We start from the raw sequence: 6,000 nt of genomic DNA, 5'->3' as shown, positions 1-6,000 counted from the left end.
ATATATTACCATTCCTTCACTGTCACCGGGTCAAAATCCAGGAATTCCCTCTCTAATGACATTGTGGGTCAACCCACAGCAGATGGACTGCAATCGTTTAAAAAGGCAGTTCACCACCACCTTCTCAAGGGCAACTAGGGATGGACAATAAATACTGGCCAGCCAGTGATGCCCACGTACCACAAATGAATGAAGTTTTAAAAAGGCATATCAGATAAATATAGTGCAACACTATCACTGATATTTCTGCCCTCTCTCTTTCAGGACAGGCTCAGACTGTAGTGGAACAGATCAGAATCAGAGGCACAAGAACATTTACACTTCTTGAGCTGAACAGAGGAGATGGCTGTCCACATTGTACGACCAACCACGAAAGGAGTAGAAAAGTATGGCACTGGAAAAGCACAGCAGGCCAGGCAGCATCCAATGAGTAGGAGAGTCAACGGTTTGAGCATAAGCTCTTCATCAGGACATTCTTATGCCCGAAACATTGACTCTCCTTCTCCTCAGATGCTACTTGACCTGTTATGCTTTTCCAGTGCCACACTTTTTGACTTGATCTCCAGCATCTGCAGTCCTCACTTTCTCCAATTATGAAAGAACTCAAATCTTCTGGCATGACTGAGAATATTGAGGATAATGTTTTGTTCCTCCCTGTGCATCTTCTTTATTCCCAGGAAAACCTTATCCAACTGTGGTAGGCAAAGTGCTGATGACGTCACCATGGACATCTTCCTTCCCATCTTGATCTTTTTCCCTCACATCAACCTTCCCCTTCTCAGTTCCTGCTTTCAGACACCCTTGAACTTCCACTTGCTCTGGCAAAGAGGCCCATGAGGATGAAAGAGAGCAACAGAACAACATTGATGAAAAGGCCCTGGAGATATGATCTGACACCACTTCAGATGTTGGCATTGCATTCATCCTGAAGGTTAGTACACTTTGTATCAGCAAGTGATGAGTCATCAGGTTTGAGTAGCCTGCGGCCAGGCCTGCAAGAGGGTGGGCTTTTTTAAAATTCATTTTATGGGATGTGGGTGTTGCTGGCTGGCCAGCACTTATTACCAGTCCCTGGTTGCCCTCACGAAGGTGGTGATGATGACCTGCCTTCTTAAACTGCTGGAGTCCACGTGCTGTGGGTTGACCCACAATGCCATTAGAGAGGGTCTTCTAGGATTTTGACCCAGCTATTGTGAAGGAACAGTGATATATTTCCATATCAGAATGGTGATTGGTGTGGAGAGGATTTGAAGGTGGGGGTGCTCCCATGTATTTGCAGTGGGCTGCAATATACTACAGCAGAAGACCTAAATGAGGATCTGGATAGGGTGGAATATGCATGAATATTGAATGAAATGCATACTAAGATGTTTGGTACTTTGACATCAGCCTCCCCTCACTGAAAAGGAGCATGGAGAATCCTAGCAGCAGTTGGCCAGAGGTCATCTCAGCACCCTGGGTTCCATCTTCTTGTCATTTTACAAACCAAGAAGCACTGCTCCAACTGCCCCCATACCAGTTTCAGTCTTTCTGTGGATACCTGCCTTTTCTTCACATTGCCTCCACCTCCCTCCAATCTGCCCCCGGCGACTCTCCCCTCAGGAGGAATGCAGCATCACTCTTGATAAATTCAGGAACACCCAAAACTTTTCAACCAACATTTTACTGTAAATACTGCATTTGAAAGTGTTCCAACAATTACCCAACCTGCGAATTGTATGTCTTGTTCAAAATAATACTTGTCTTGAGCCTTTCAGCCAACTTCATGCTTGTTTACAGAGATTAAGACAGGGAGACTGCTTGCACACATATTGACAAATGTGGAATCCTGGGATCACATTAGCTGATTGGGTTATTTTGATGTTAGGATTAAGTTAATCAAAGGTCAGTTAGTGCATATAAGAAAGGTCACAGGAGGTGGCTGACGATACAAGACAGGCAGGTAGAGCGGTGCAAAGATTTTTTCCTCACTAGTTGAGGCCCAATCTGATTTTTCAGAATCTGGTTGGTTTTGAGTTTTGAATATATCCAGGGATGGTTTAATCTTCTGCACCAATAGCAGCAGAGAGATGGAAGAACAAATTGGACAGATCTTGGAAAGGTGCAAATGTAACTGAATTCTTATGGGTGACTCAAACTTCACCAATATTGATTGGATCCTCCTTAGTGCAGATGTTCTGGATGGAGCCGATTTTGTCAGGTATGTCCAGGAATGATTCCTGACTCAATATGTAGACAGGCTGACTAGTGGGGAGGCCATATTGGATTTGGTGCGAGGCAACAGGCCAGGCCAGGTGTCAAATCTCTTGGTGGGAGAGCATTTTGGTGACAGTGACCACAATTGCCTTACCTCTAGCAGAGTCATGGAGAGGGATAGGAACAGACAATATGGGAAGGTATTTAATTGGGGGAGGGGAAATTATAATACTATTAGACAGGAACTGTGGAGTATAAATTGGAAACAATTGTTCCACAGGAAATGCACAACATAAATGTGGAGGCTGTTTAAGAAGAACTTGTTGTGAGTGTTGGATAACTTTGTCCCACTCAGACAGGCAAGGAATGGTATGGTGAAGGAGCCTTGGATGACAAGAGAAGAGGGGCTTCTTGTCAAGAGGGAGCTTCTATTCAAGAGGAAGAAGGAAACTTACTTAAGGTTGAGGAAGCAAGGATCTGGCACAGCTTTAGAAGATTTCAGGGTAGCTAGGAAATACTCAAAAATGGATTGAGGAGAGCGAGGAGGGGGAACGAAAAAGCCTTGGTAAGAAGGATTAGGGAAAACCCAAATGCGTTCTATACTTACGTGAGGAATAAGAGAATGATCAGGAATAATGGAGGGAACTTGTGCAGAGTCTGAAGAGGTAGGGGAGGCCCTAAGAGAGGTAGGGGAGGCTTCAGTATTTGCTAGAGAGAGGGACCTTGTTGATACTGAGAACACCGCGGACCAGGTTAATAGGTTTGAATAGATTGATATTAAGAAAATGGATGTGCTAGAAATTCTGGGAGGCATCAAGATAGATAAGTACCCAGAGCCAGACCAGATATATCCAAGGTTACTACAGGAAGCGAGGAATGAGATTGCTGCACCTCTGGCAACAATCTTTGTATCCTCATTCCTCATTCTCCACAAGAGCAGTACCGGATGATTGGAGGGAGGTGAATGTTGTTCCTTGATTCAAGAAAGGGAATAGGGAATTCCCTGGGAATTACAGACTAGTCAGTCTACGTCTGTAGTAAGCAAGGTACTGGAAAGGATTCTGAGAGATAGGATTTATGACTATTTAGAAAAGCATAGTTTGATTAAATATAGCCAGCATGGCTTTGTGAGGGGCAGGTCATACTTACAAGCCTTATCGAGTTCTTTGAGGATGTGATGAGACAAGTTGATGAAGGTTGAGCAGTCGATGTGGTGTATATGGATTTCAGTAAGGCATTTGATAAGGTTCTCCACAGTAGGCTCATTGAGAAAGTTAGGAGGTATGGGCAATCTGGCTGTCTGGATATGGAATTGGCTGGCCGAAAGAAGACAGCGAGTGGTAGTGGATGGATAGTATTCTGCCTGGAAGTCGGTGACCAATGCTGTCCCACAGGGCCTCTGCTCTTTGCAATTTTTATAAATGACTTGGATGAAGAAGTGGAAAGGTGGGTTAGTAAGCTTGCCGATGACACAAAGGTCAATGGTGTTGTAGATTGTGTCGGGGGCTGTTGCGGGCTACAACAAGACATTGACAGGATGCAGAGCTGGGCTGAAAAGTGGCAGATGGAATTCAACCTGGATAGATGCAAAGTGATTCATTTTGGAAGGTCGAATTTGAATGCTGAATACAGGGTTAAAGACAGGATTCTTGGCAGTGTGGGGGAACAGCAGGATCTTGGGGTCCACATACATAGATCCCTCAAAGTTGTCACCCAAGTTGATAGGGTTGTTAAGAAGGCATATGATGTCTTGGCTTTCATTAACAGGGGGATTGAGTTGAAGAGCTGCAAGGTCTTGCTGAAACTCTATAACACCCTGGTTAGACACATTTGGAATATTGTGTCCAGTTCTGGTCACCTCATTATAGGAAGGATGTAGATGCTTTAGAGAAGGGGCAGAGGAGATTTACCAGGATACTGCAGGATTGAAGGGCTTGTCTTATGAAGAGAGGTTGAGTGAGCTAGGGTTTTTCACACTGGAGAGAAGAAGGAAGATAGGTGACTTGATAGAGGTGTACAAGGTAATGAGAGGCATAGATAGAGTAGATAAGCAGAGATTTTTCCCCAGGCAGAAATAGCTGTCACAAGGGGTCATAATTTTAAGGTAATTAGAGGAAGGTATAGGGGAGATATCTGAGGTAGGTTCTTTATGCAGAGAGTGGCGGGCGCATGGAATGTACTGCCAGTGATGGTAGTAGAATCAGAGACATTAGGGACGTTTGTGCAACTGCTGGACAAGCACATGGACAGCAGTGAATTGAGGGGTGTGTAGTGTTAGGTTGATCTTAGATTAGGATAAATGCTAGGCAAACATCGTGGGCCAAAGGTCTCATACTGTGCTATACTGTTCTATGCTCTATGTTCAAACCTGAGATGAAAATCCAGCCCCTGTACTCACAAGTAAAACTCTAACAGACTGCACAAACCGTAGTAATGTTCTCTGAATTCAGAAGAATAAAAAGTGGTTGACAAAGTTTTCTGAAGATAAAGGGGAACTCTAGGGTAGATAGAAATAAATTATCTCCACTGGTTGTGGAACCTAGGAATACAGGCCATAGTTGAAAATTAGAGTTAAGGCCTTCCTGAGTGATGTTAGGAAACACTTCCTCTTTAAGATGGTAGTGTTTTAGGGCTCTCTTTCATAAATGATAGTTGATGCTAGTTGAATTGTTGCATTTAGATCTGAGATTGATAGATTTATAACCATAGTGTCAGAGGAAGTATTATGTAGTTCTGCAATGTACTCAGTGAATTTCAAAACAAACTCAAGGAGTTAAATGACTTACCCCCATTTCTATATTCTTTTATTAGATAACCATGCTCAAATAAAGTTTATATCTCTGATGTTTCTTGTCCTGCTTTAGAATGAACAGATAGAGTCGAATGGTCAGTGAGATACCCATCAATCCTAAATTGGCAGAATATAATTTTAGCTTCTGCAGCTCACACTGTCGTGTATTATATGGGGTGTAGCTTCATGAAGATATGAATAAGTTCAGCTGTGAATTTAACCAGTGGAGTCCCAAACAAAAGAAATAAGGAAACACTGTTCACAAATATTTTAATTATATTACATGCCCACCAATGAGCTAAAGATTTAAAAGTGCTTTAATATAAAGGATTCTTTGAATGTTTATTTCATAAAATACTTGGACCATAAAGAACACACCGCATGGACCTTGTAGGAACTCTTTGTGGGCTATTATCTATGTTATGGGATGGGGCTTGCCAGTAACTGCAATGTGCTTGGATTTGTCGGAGCCCTTTTTGAATAGATTCGCTATATTTAGCACTTATTTTGGTGCTGAGGAATGTTGTTATAGAAAACCTTGCAGACAAAGGTCTACACCAAAGAAATCCTGTGTTGAATTATGCAATAATAAGCTGAAGAAAATAACACAAAAACAATAAACAGAATCTACAAAATCAAACAGTTACCAATGAGTCAAATTGCAATACAATCCTAATATGTGAATTCCAGGATTAAGAACCTAATTCAGTATCAAACAGGGAAAAAAAATTAAAAGACCAACTAGCCCTTCTAGTCTTCTGATCCAGAATATAGTCTAGAAAAACCATTGACATAACTTACCTCCTGACTTCACTTTCTCCCCAATCCTGCCAACTCCTAAGAGAAATGAGGGTCATAAAAATCTTTGGGAAATTTCTCTGCCCCTCAAAAGCAATGTTGCAAGCTGCAGAACCTTTAGGAGATCACTCAGATGATCCAAAACTCAAGATATCACCAGTCTTAATACAGCAAACAGCGTGGCTTTGAAGACAGGCTCCAACTGAAAACTTTCA

This window comes from Chiloscyllium plagiosum, unplaced genomic scaffold (genome assembly GCF_037043375.1).
Source record: "Chiloscyllium plagiosum isolate Xiang-an unplaced genomic scaffold, Cpla_swu_hap1 HiC_scaffold_3, whole genome shotgun sequence".
Classification (NCBI taxonomy): Eukaryota; Metazoa; Chordata; class Chondrichthyes; order Orectolobiformes; family Hemiscylliidae; genus Chiloscyllium; species Chiloscyllium plagiosum.
The sequence above is the reverse complement of the archived record's forward strand: the minus strand, read 5'-3'. Positions refer to the sequence as shown.